Genomic DNA, 12,645 nt, shown 5'->3' with positions numbered 1-12,645 from the left:
AAAAGGTGCAAGATGCGTATTGCCCCATTTTCCTGCTTCTCTCTTGTTCCGACTGAATGTTGTTGTTGGGATCATTGAGTTCTTTTTGTTTTTGTTTTTGTTATCATTTCACTTCTCTCCCTTCGCTAATTTCCCATCTCTAAGGTGGAAGAGACAAAGTAGAAAAAGAGGCAAGAGCGGCTCAGAATGCCCCGAACTATTTAAGATCTCCTCTGGGCTGCTCCTGTGCCCCATGAACCAGGGAGAGATTTGATATGACAGGCTCCGTGGCCCGCTGTAGGTGCGGCGGGGCCAATCCCAAGGCTTCCGCCTAATTATCTGCCCTGGGAAGCCGCCAGCTAGACCTGCAGGGCTGCTGGAAAATTCACAGTCCTGTCTTGGGGAAAAGTTTGGGCTTCCTGGACGTCGCGGAGAACTCCCGCTGCCCAAGACCCTTCGCTTTACCCCAGCTAAGTAGATGTGCTCTAGAAAAAAAAACAATAAAGATACGCATGTATGTATATGATTATATAAACACACTTTTACCCCTCTCCTACCACTCCTATGGGCTCATTTCGGTTCTGTCTTGAGAATCATCCGATTTTTCCAGACGTGACCTCCAGGAAAGGGAACTCTGAGCGCCGGCAAAAACTCTGCATTTCGGTTCCATTTTCACTGGAGATCTTTCTCTTTTCTTGGTCCAGAACTGTGACCTTAAGTTGGTTCCACCTATTAAAAGGTTGTTCTTGTTCTTTCTTTTTTCCAGCAGCTACCCTAGGGTAACAAAGCAAAGTCGGAGAAGAAGTGAACGCGACGTGCAAGTTGTCTGTTTGGAAGAAGGTTGTGGCGGCTAGGCTCTTCCGCAGCCAGGAGAAAAGTGAAGAAGGAGATCGACTTCAAAGTCAGGGAACCGGAGACTTCTTGGCCACTCGCTGCCCCAGCCTCTAACCCGGACAGAGCCTTCGGTGGGAGCCCGAGCCCCAGGAGAAGAAAGCTCACCGGTGGGGAATGATAGTATTGGAATTATTATAGAACATATGATGGATCGTAGGATTTAAAGCTGGAAGGGACCTTGAAATACTGATATATTATAATGCATGCATTTTAATATAGATGGGAAAATAAGAGCGTATAATCTTCCACTAAAGCGATTCTTGAGGTGGAGCTGACGGTGTACTCAGAAGCTCCGCCAGAGGAGCACGGGTCTGGCAGCTCTAACAGAACTGGAAGGGCTGAGAACGATTGACCAGACTGGCTAGAAGACTCACCAGGAAAAGAACTAGCAATGAAATCATCTACTAAGATGTGGGAGACAGAGATCCTGTTAGGACAGAGAGAAAGGAGATGCCGATGAAATCGCAGGCCCCTTGAAGCATTTGCATATATCAAGATATACTATATGATATTCATATAAGATATATTAATATATACAGGGTGTCCTAAAAGTCTTGGCGCAGTGTCAAGGTTTTAGAGCCCTTGAAACTGCACCTATACTTTTGGGACACCTTGGATATACTATGTGCATATACTATGGATTATGTAATATATAATATGACAGTATGAGCTATCATATAGTTTCTATTGTCATATGTCCCAGGAGAGGCAGCAAGACTGGGTGGATAGAGAACAGGCCTTGGTATCAAGAAGGCATAGGTTCAAGTCCTGACTCTAACAGGAACTGGTCAGATGACCCTCAAACTTCTCAATGACTCCCAATGAAACTCTAAGAGGATAAGTTAATTACAGATAAGTTCTCCATCCTCACTGGTTGGAGGGACTTTCCACAATGATGAAATCACAAGTCTAGACCACGACTAGCCCCTTCAAATTGTAAGATGTTATGAAATAATAACAATTTACATGTATGGAGAGTATGCATCCACAATATGCTTTAAATCCATTGTTTCATTTGATCCTGACAACAATTCTGTGAGGATCGCAATGCAAAGATTACTAGAAATACGTACGTATCACAAAGACAAACGGATGTGTGTGTGTGTGTGTGTGTGTGTGTGTGTGTAGAGAGAGAGAGAGAGACAGTCTCAAAAGTCTTAGTGCAGTTTAAAGCTTTTTAAAAGGTGTGTATATCTATGGCTATATATTACAAATATAATAACATTATGGCATGCATTTATTACGTATTTCCCCCTTCTGAATCTATATTATCAATTTAGGGAATTCTTACTGTGAAAATTCCCTTTCTCGACGTAGATCTGCAATTCATCTAATTAGTGGATGGGGGCGGGGGGGGCTGACCTCAGGGTCAGACATAATAACAGTAGCTCCAAGTTATATTGACTTTAAGGTTTACAAAACGTTTTCTATACAGTATTCTCGTTGGATCTTCGCATCAATCGTATGAACTACATCCCATCCTCGTTTTACAAATGAGGAAGATGCAATTCAAAGAATCTGAAGTGATTTGACCAAGGTCACACAAAGAATTACTCAAGTATAATTAATCCTGCGGCGTCAGAAAGCCTGGATCCTTGTCTCCGCTTCCAGCACAGGGCTGTCTCCTCTATCGGCAGGTGGATGCTGGAAGCTTGGGCGAAGATGAAGGAAGGACTTGACGAATCGGAGAAGAGGACTCTTTCGACCCGGGGAGCACACCAGAACACACCGACGAAACTCCGATGCCTCCTCCCTTGGCATGGGGATCGGGGGCAGGGGCGGGTGGAGAGAAATTAGGAAATAGACTGAGCACCAAGTCAGTAGAAATCCCCTCCTGTTTCTGCCGTGCAGTGGCAAAAGTTAACAGGATTTGGAGTTAACGTTCCTGGCTCGGACTGGGGCTCTGCCATTAACAGGCTAATTAACAAGTGATGTCACTTCTCAAATGGGGATAATGATCCCTTCACAGCCAATTTCAGCAGGTTGTTTGTGAGGATTAAAATAAGTATAAAGCACTTTGTAAAACATAAGGTACTACATTGGCGCCAGTTTTTATTATGGGAGGCAGCGCACTGAAGTAAAAACAACTCTCATTTGAGCAGTAGAGAGAAGACAAAGGTTCGAATTCCACCAATGACACTGAGTCCTTGAGCGATTCATTTCCCACTATGAAATGATTTCTAAGAGCCCTCTCAGTTCTAACATTCTATGACTCCAAACACTTTTACTATATTAGTCATAATATCCGACATTTATGTAATGCTTAAATATATGTAAAACACTTCACACGCATTGCTTTCTTGAGTCTCACAACAATCCGATGAGGTTGGTACTACAGGTATTATGCTCATTTTTACAGATGAGGAAACTGAGGCTCAGTGCTGAAGTGGCTGGCTTATGGTCATACATTTAACGTGAGAAACAAAATTCCAACTCGAGTCTTCCGGATTCCAAGTGTCCAGGGCTCTCTATTCATTAAGCCACATTATCTACCTTCCGCTAAAGGCATGTTACTTAGACAACAGAGTAAGAACCTTTACATTCAGGTGGAACTCAGTAATTGCTTGTTTCATTTGTTCATTCATTCAACAAACATTTCAACTGAAAAACTGGGGAAAAATTCTAAACATTTATTTAGGGGTTCTTCTGTGCAAGGCACTGTCAAAGACACCCCAAAATAGTATCTTCTTTCATGGATTTTACATTCTTAAGGGGCATTAGGGGGTACAATGTATGCACAGGTAGGTCCATACCAGATCGTTTCAGAGGGGAAAGAGGCTTGACCGGGAGAATGAGGAAAGATTTCTTGCTGGTGCAGCACCTAATCTGTACCTTGGAGAAGGCAAGCTAAGGATTCTAAGAAGAGAAAGTGAGTGGTGTGTATATTCCAGGCATGGGAAACAAGTTGGACAAAGGGACAGAGTCTGAAATGCCTTCTCTTAAGCAGGGGGCTGGGTTCTCAGAGACATACAAAGTTTAGATAAGCAACTAGACTGTGCTCTAGCGTAGAAGGGATGTAAAATACAAACACAAACTCACACATTATACAATAAATGCATAAGGCTGTCACTGATATTTGTATCTTTACTTGTCTTCGAGAATTAAAAAAAAGGATTAAAAACAACCAAACTATGAGAGAAGAGAAGGTTAAGGGGCATGAGGGCTCATCTTCAGCTGCATTCATTACTTTATTGAACAAACATTCATGAAGTGTTTTCTTTGTACAGTCTTGAACTAGGCTGAGGGAAAGATACAATGGGTAGAAAAGATTGTTTCCCTTTTCTCAAAGAGTTTCCAGGCTGCTTGGGGAAGTACTGTATCTGTCAGATAGGTTCATACAAGAAGTGCACTAGGGAGGCATGAAACTAAGTGCTATCTGAGGTCTGAGGTGGGAGGAAAGGTTGAAACAACAAATGTGGCCCTTGGTTTCCCCAGTCACTCAGGGCTATCTTGATATTGAAGATACAGGACCTGCCCCAGCCTCCATGAACACCCTGCTCAAGCTACTCTAAACTCTGAGTCTCAGGGCATCCCTGAAGCCTAAGGGGCAAAACAAAACAGTGAGTGTGAGGCCTGAAACAGACAGGAATCGTCAATGGTCATCCAAGGTTCTGAAGTTTGTGGGAAGGAATACAAGCCATGGCCACTTCCTCTCTTTTGGACCTTTTCATGTTTTCAGCTCTAAGAAAGGAGTGGTGAGAGCTAAGTCCCAAGAATTTAGAGCTGGAAGGAGACCTTAGAGAACAGCCAGTCCTACCCTCTCATTTTATCCTTGTACAAAGTGAGGACCAGTAAGAAAAAGTGTTTGCTGTTTGGGGCACTTCACAATACATGAAATCCTTTATCCTCGGACTCCTAGATTTCATTTCAAGTAAATATGTTCCCAGAATCTGAACTTCACGGTAATATATCCAGCCCCTTAGCTTGGGACAGTATTATACTTTTCTAGCCCATCCTCCACACCCTGAAAAAGAAAATCCCCACTCCAAAACCAATGCACATATATTCCCTAAGAACAGTAACTCTTTTTGGAGCTAGAATGTCCCTTCCGGCTCTGAATACTTGGATCATAAGATGCCCCAAGGCCTCCAGCCCTGACCTCCAGTGTCTGCCTATGTCCGCACCAGCTGATGAAGCCCACAGCCTGATTTGAGTAGGAGAAGGGGCAGAGAACAAAAGAAAAGAGGAGGGGGAAGTGGTATAGACATGTGCCTGGAAATTTCCACTATTGCTCCTCACAGAAACCCCTGTATTTTTAGGCACAAGAGTAGCAATAAATAAAAAATAAAATAAAATAAATCACATTTCTAGAACCTTCAAGGTTTAAAAGCTGGTTAATAATAATGACTAGCATATATAGCACCTATTATGTGTGTTATATATGTTATCTCATTTGATTCTCACAACAATGATGGGAAGTAGGTGCTATTAGTGTCCCTATTTTACAGTGGAGGAAACTGAGGCAAACAGATGGTACATGACTTGCCCAGAGTCTCACACAAGTAAGTATTTGAAGCCAGAGTTGAACTCAGGTCTTCTTGACTCTAGGCCCAAGACTCCATCTATTGAATGGTTCTTTCTACTAGGTTCTTCTAGGAAAATGATAGATGTGATGAATTGAAAAGAACAACAAAATGAAATGGAATACTATTGTAATTATACTGACCAATCTTGTCCCTGAAGAAAGGTGAGGAAATCTACCTCTCACCCTTCCTTAGATAGATAGAGGACTAGATTGGAAGGTTGCATGCATCAAAGGGAGGTAGAGGTGCTGGTTGATCATGTTTTACTGTTTCCCTCCTTTACTATAAGGGAAGACGCATGGGGGTGGAAGAGTGATATCAGGAAATGCCTGTGAAGTAAAAATAAAAGACTTTTTAAAAATCCTGCTACGATACTCCACGTGCAAGTATTATTCCTATTTTACAGATGTTAAAGTTGAAGTTTAGGTGAAATTATGCAGGGCTATGTGGGCTTATAAGCATCCTAGTCAAAGAATTTCAGGGCCAGAAAACACCTTAGAGATTCTTTAGCTGAATCTCGTTGCTTTACAGTTAAGAAAACCGAGGCTAGAGAAAAGAGGCTTGCCCAAAGTTATACTTTTTAAACCTTAAAGCAGTTTCTAAATGCCAGCAAAGTTATTGCTACTGATATGACAATGATAGGTAGTTGGTATTCTCGTGGTAGCATACAAGAAAATGAAAAAGAATTAGTTAAGATGGGGGGAGAGGGAAGAGGAATAGAATTAAGCTCTTTGAGGGCAGTGACTGCCTTATTCCTGTATTTGTATTCTCAAATACCAGAACGATGATTGGCACAGAGAAGGTGCGTAATAAATGCTTATTTATTGGCCAATTAATTGACTGAGTCAGACTCAGCACTAAAACACAGATTTCCCGATGCTCTTTACTCAGGCAGATTACAAAGGAACAACATGATCAGGAGGGCACTCCTCTTCCCCAACTGAGACTGGATGGAGCCATGGCTTCACTACTTAACTAAGCATTGGGAGCTGTGTCTGAATATCTCTGGACCTAAATTCCCTCAGCTGTAAAACGGAGGGGTTGCATTACAGTATTCTTGACTTTCTCCTAACTCCAAACCCCCAACTACAGCCAAGGAAAAATTTCCTCATCGAGCCTATGATACCTTGTAAATCCTCCATTCCCCTTAGGCAGGCCTCCCTTTCCTACACCACTGCTCTTCCTGACAATCTCTGTGAGTTAAAGACTGAAGGGGAGACTGGTCCAGTCTCCAAAACCTTTTAAGGAGAGGGGGAGGAGGTTCTTAACAAAGTCTTGATAGATCTACTCAAAGCTTCCCAGGACCACTTCCCCAGAGTTTTCCTTGCTGTCCAGTCCAGGGGCTAAACCCCACGTAGGGAAATTGTCAAGGGTTTGAGGCAGGAAAAGCTAATCTCTCATTTCTGAAAAACAATAGCCCCTAATTGGGCACTGCACCTTAAGTGCAAGGTACTCATTAGAGGCCAGCCTACAGCCCTTGGCCCCCGGTTTGTGCATAAACAGAGCCCTTGGGCAGATAACAGCAGTTTGCTAGCAGCTGGGGCTTTTTCTTTCCATTTCCTGCACTTTGAGCAAGAAGGAATGAGGTTAATTTGAGGAAACAAGGGTCTTCGATCTAAGCGTCTCTCAAAAAGTTAGACTTTCAGCAGGAAATATTAATAATAATAAGGAAGAAAAGCAGAAAAGTAAAATAATTGGCCGAATGCCCTTTGCTGTTCGCAAGGAATTTTACCTATATAATCCCATTTGATTCTGACAACATTCTCGACAGGAAGCTGGTGCAGATATTATGACCCCTCAGTTTGCAGAAGAGGAAAATAACGCCCAGAGAGGTGAATCCGCTTTGCACAGCTAATAAGTGACAGCTAGTCTCATGCTACACGTTTTTTGCTTGCTTCTCCAACCACAAAACTCCATCCCCCAACTTTTTTTTCTTCTCTGTTTTTCTCTGTATTTCTGTCTCTATCTGTATCCCCCTGTATCTCTGTCTCTGTATCTCTATCTCTGTCTATCTTCTCCACCCCACTCTGTCTCACATAGGTCATTTAGATTCGGCCAAGGCCGCCATACTAATAATACACGAGAGTTCCCGAAGCTCTGTGGTGCTCGCCACTCCTTGGAGATCCTGAATTCAGTGACCCCACTCCCGCAGCTGGGGCTGCACAATTAGTCCTCGACTATCTTCCTAACCCAGCATTCTGGAAGGCAGGGCCCCACTTTCCCCCTCTGGGAGACTGCAAAGGCCTTGGAGAGCATTTCGGGCCTCCTGGAGGTGATGGAAAGACTCTGGGATCCTGACCACGATCCGGGCTGTGGATTCCAGGTTCCTCGCAGGAATAAACGTAAAGATCGAGGCCACACCGAGCACAAGTCCTACCACGGGGCTGCTCCTGGCTTCCTAACTTCTTTTCTTAGAAGTACAAATCCCCACCCCACGCCCGACCTTCGCAAGCCTCAGAATTCCGTTTCTGTTACTGTAAGAAGGAAGGCCGCGCGTTTGTTCCCACTCGCGGACCTCTCTTTCCTCCCTGCACTCATTTGGCAGGCGAGGAAAACTCAGGGCGAAGGGGGCGTCCAGGCCCCCGACCTGGAAAGCCCCAGAGGCCGCGTCAGCGGATCCTTCCTTCATCAATCAGTTGGACAAAGTGCAGAGCCACGCTCTTTGCCGAGTGTTTGCTTTTTCACCAATTATTGCTGCACTGCAGCCCCTCTGTTGATACAGTAGTTCTAAAAAGTGCTAATGTTCATTTATCAGGGGGCCCAGCCCGGGACTCCCACGAGTTGTGATTCTTCCAAAAATATAAACACCAAGCAAACGCTGCAGACAAAACTCCCATTTGTTTCTAAAATACAGTACTGAAAGTGATGCATTGTTGAAGATAAAACGGAGGATAACGTGGTCTGTCTCCAATGAATGTCTCCCGAGAGCATTAATGACATTCCAAATGATAGTTCCTGCTTATCTTTCAATTAATCATATATACCTTGTGCAACTGGGGCCATATTGATTGCGGGAAAGGAGGAGCGGAGGAGCCCAGAGCCGCCGGGATCTCTGCCGGTCTTCAATTAATAATATTTTATAAGTGCAAAGCTCTCTTAGAAAAACACGTCCGAGCCTTTCTTAAATTTGGCACTCTGGAATCTAACTCGAGCCTGGACAATTCAAAAGACGTCCAGGAACGTCTATCAGCGTGATGCTGATAAATCTAATTTGAGTTATCTTCCTTAGAGGAAAAGGGAGAGGGAGGGAGTTACATTTATTTATAGGATTGTTCTTACTGTGCTTCATAGCAAAGCTCGGGTCATAAATGCCTGACCCACTCCGGACCAGCAAAAAAGTGGCATTTAGTGGTTACAACTACTAAATCAATCTGTGGTGACGAGAAATTGAATAACCTCCAAAGGACATTACACAGTCTGTTTCCTCAATAAGTTTTCTAATTAAACCATATCTCAAGTCCCTTCGAACATTCTGTTTTATAAGGTCACTTCCAGCTCTAATGTTCCATGTTCTTATATTGGGTGTTCCTAATGTTCCTTTCGGTTCTAACATTCTGGTCTAAGATCCTATATTCTAAAGTCCCTTCTAATTCTAGCATTCGTGCTGCAGTATTAGTATTGTGTTACTTTCCGTTCTAATTTTTTTTTTAACATTCTATGTTCTAAGATCCCTTTCAGCTCTAACATTCTATGTTTTAGGCTTTAACATTCTCTGTTCTGAGGCCCTTTCCAGCACTAAACCTTTTAGAGTGCTATGAATCTATAGGAATAAATTAGAGAATTCTGGATAGCTTTTTGTGATGTGTTTGGCCTTTCTAGGGAGAGATGCAAGTTGTTCGTGACATTTTGCGCAGCAAATTTATGATTCTGCTCTATGATGAGTCCACGTGATTCATAAAGCCTGTTCCTTCCTCCTTTCTGAGGAAAAGAACTCCTAGTCCTCTACCTGCTGTGACAAGGTTAAAGAAATATTGGTTCTTCTGAGGTCTCAAGTAGTTACTTATTTAAGAAGCTTGTAAAATAAATCGAGAATATTTTTTTTGGCTTTATTTCTATTTTTTTTCCTTCGAGAAAAAAAAGGACTACAAGCTTTAAACATATCATGGCAAATGCATCCTAGCCTAAAAGGCTTTAAACATCGATGGAGTTGGCCTCCAGAGGAAAGCAAAACCTTTCCCGAGAAGATTCATTCAGAAACACTGGATCCCGGATGCGCAAGCTTCGGCTGCCACGCTGTCTGTCCCCCATTAAATGGTAATATTTCAGGCGTCTGAGCCCGCTAATCTTTCAAACTGTCAACGCGAGCCCGGGCCGAAGAGTTCGAGTCATTTCAAAAAAGCTCCCAGGACTCCAGCTCCCCAGCCCTTTTTCCGCAAGAGTTTTAATTGAATCGGATATTGCTCTTCGGCCAGAAATCAGCACCTTAGAGACATACAAACTTCCCTCCTACCTCTCTCCCCCAAAACACTTTCCACAAAGGTCAGGAAGTTCAGGTTGAAGCAGGCCTTAAGGGGTTAACGAAATTGTAGGCAGTCCAGGGACAACGCCTGTACCTCCACACACTGGGTTGAAAGAGGGTGGGGAAGAGGGATAAAAAGCAAAAATTATTCCTTAGAAACTAGATAAGTGGATAGGTGTGAATCACGGGGAGACTAGGGCTGGACCAGCATTCAGGCCACACTTGAAAGGAAAGAGAGAAATGAAGGTAGAATGGAACCAGGGTCAACAGAATGAGGCAGACAATTTTTTTTCCCTTAAAAAAATGCACCTCTCAGGCAATCTAGCCGATGTGATAGTGAGTTCTTACAGTGGGGAAACAGAGAGGTGGCCTGTGACTTTGGCTGCCTATAAGTTGCAAGCAGAGCTAAAAGAACAAAGATCTCTTGGTCACAGATGAGCAGAGAAGCACTAGGTTGGTTACAGAAGGGAAAGGGTAAGATGGTGAAAAAAACAATGGTGTTAGGAGACCCAGTTTCATAGGATTTGGGGCTAGAAGTGATCTTAGAGACAATTCAATACAACCTCCTAGTTTTTGAGGCCCAGAAAATTACTTGCCCAAGGAAGGTCTTACACCTTGTAAACAGAAGAGCCAAAATTCAGACCCAAGTGCTTTGTTTACAGATCCAATCTTCCTGTCCACTGAACAGGCTGTCCATCTTTATCAAGGAGTTTTGAATCCCAACTCCAATGACCCTTCTGAGAGGGGTTACCCTGAAGAGGTCACTTCAGTTTTCTAAGTCTCAGTTGCCTAATCTGTAAAATGGGCAGAATAAAATTTGCCCTTGCCTCTGAACCTAAGAGGCTCTAGAGAAAGGAATTCATAAACAGTTCTAGGGGAGAAACTTAGCCCAAGCTAGTTTTCCACTTCTGGCCCTGAAAACCAGAGAAATACACTCAAAAAATTGCTACCTTCGTCCAACATTAACATAGTTAGTGTCCTCGAAGAAGGGTCTTTAGGCCTGAAAGTGATTTGGTTTTTGTTAGGGAATAGCAATAGCAGGGAAAGGATAGGAACTTTCCCCAAACTAAAGTTTATTTGAGAGTTGGAGAACGGGCCTTCAGTCATAAAGTCACACAGACTGTCTGAACAGGAAAGGCTCTTAGAGATCATTTAATCCAGCTTTCTTATGACTAAAATGAAGAAACTGAGACTCAGAAAGGAATAACTTGCATAAGACCACACAGAGCCAAAACTCCAGGTCACCAAATCCAGTGCTTCCCTATCTCCTGATATCTTCATTTACAAGATCCAACCGAGGCAAGATTATAGCTGCTGATTGAATCTTCATGCATCCCTTTGGACCAGCATTGCCAATTGACCTAAATTTCAAGATATTCCACCTTTTAAAAAATTGGTGTTTTGAAGTTTCTAATTATCTACAGGAAAAGGTCTTCTTGCTTCATTGAGTGTTCAGAGGAAACACTGGCCTTGCAAAACCTTTAGAAATGTGAGCTAATATGTCATTGACATTATTTAGCATTGCAGTTAATAAAACTGACCTGGTTCCAAGTCCTGCTTCTGACACATATTGTCTGTGTGACTTTGGGCAGGTCATTTAACCTCTCATTATCCCCAGGAAACTCTCCGAGAGTTGCTGCCATAGAGGAAGTTTCCACACCAGAAATCCTCCACACCTCACATTTATGAAAACATTGGTGGGGGTAAATATATATATATATATATACATATTATACATACACATGCTATATATGTATATATAATCCACATATTATATATTATAGACCATTAGATCGTCCTGTGAGGCTGACAACCTAACCTGAAACAGGAAAATTTGCCTGGCCCTCAGAAGGATCAAGCTGCCTGCTGCTTCCTTCACTAACAGAATACCACAGAACAAGGCCACCTAGAATACTTTCTTCCCCTGCCCTCACTTTCTCTCTCTCTCTCTCTCTCTCTCTCTCTCTCTCTCTCTCTCTCTCTCTATCGCTCGCTCTCGCTCTCCCTCTCGATCTGTGTGTGTGTGTGTGTGTGTGTGTGTGTGTGTTGAGGAGGAGGGAATGAGGGGAGAAGCAGTGTTTCTGCCTAGAGGGTCCTATCCTCCTATTCCAACTCATAGAAGGCAGATACCAAAGCCTGCACCTAGGAGTCCTCCTCACGTAGTTAACACTCAGTGTTGTAGATTTGAACTGGTGTGTGGTTAAGAGACCCTATACACAAACACTTGAATGAGCTCACATTTTCTCCTTTCCCCAGTAGACTCTGAGGCTGAGTACCCCCATTTCTCCAAGCCACATACAGCTTACAAAGAAACCAGAACACCACTCAGCCAGGCAATAGGGAGTCTTTCACTTCCTCTCTTCCCTTCTCCAGTTCAAGGAAGACCTATTCTTTGTTCATCTACCTGCATCCTCTTTGACATTAATTTCTTTGTTCACTTCTAGATCAGAGGGGGCCCATCCCAGGTTTCTTGGTCATCCTCAAGAGGATGAAAAGATCCCACAATTGAGTGAGGGCAGAGTGTAAATGTGTGGAGGAACAGCTTAGTCGAAGTTCACTAAGTCACTGAATGGCCCATCATGAGAAGGCTAGTGCCCTCAATGGTCAACCCCAAACACTGACAACTACAACCCAAGAGGCACCTTGTGAAGCTGTTTCCTCTTTCTATTTCACTGTCCCAGCACCCTGTTTCTTGCTTTGCTACTCCATAACTCCAGGATGCAAGGGGAAGTGAGACAGGAGGATCTAAGAAGGATGACTCAAATCCTGTTTAATCCAACAAGACCAAGA

General features: G+C 43.3%; 1 long non-coding RNA gene across 1 annotated transcript; it reads left to right on the top strand.

Moving 5' to 3' along the window:
• Nucleotides 1-336: 336 nt before the first annotated feature.
• Nucleotides 337-3,159, top strand: LOC118844700. The gene is made up of 3 exons (XR_005009975.1): nt 337-493; nt 746-980; nt 2,309-3,159. It is a non-coding gene; the product is annotated as an uncharacterized LOC118844700 (long non-coding RNA).
• Nucleotides 3,160-12,645: the final 9,486 nt, after the last annotated feature.

The sequence above is a fragment of the Trichosurus vulpecula genome, chromosome 3, assembly GCF_011100635.1.
Source record: "Trichosurus vulpecula isolate mTriVul1 chromosome 3, mTriVul1.pri, whole genome shotgun sequence".
Classification (NCBI taxonomy): domain Eukaryota; kingdom Metazoa; phylum Chordata; class Mammalia; order Diprotodontia; family Phalangeridae; genus Trichosurus; species Trichosurus vulpecula.
The sequence above is the reverse complement of the archived record's forward strand: the minus strand, read 5'-3'. Positions and strand labels throughout refer to the sequence as shown.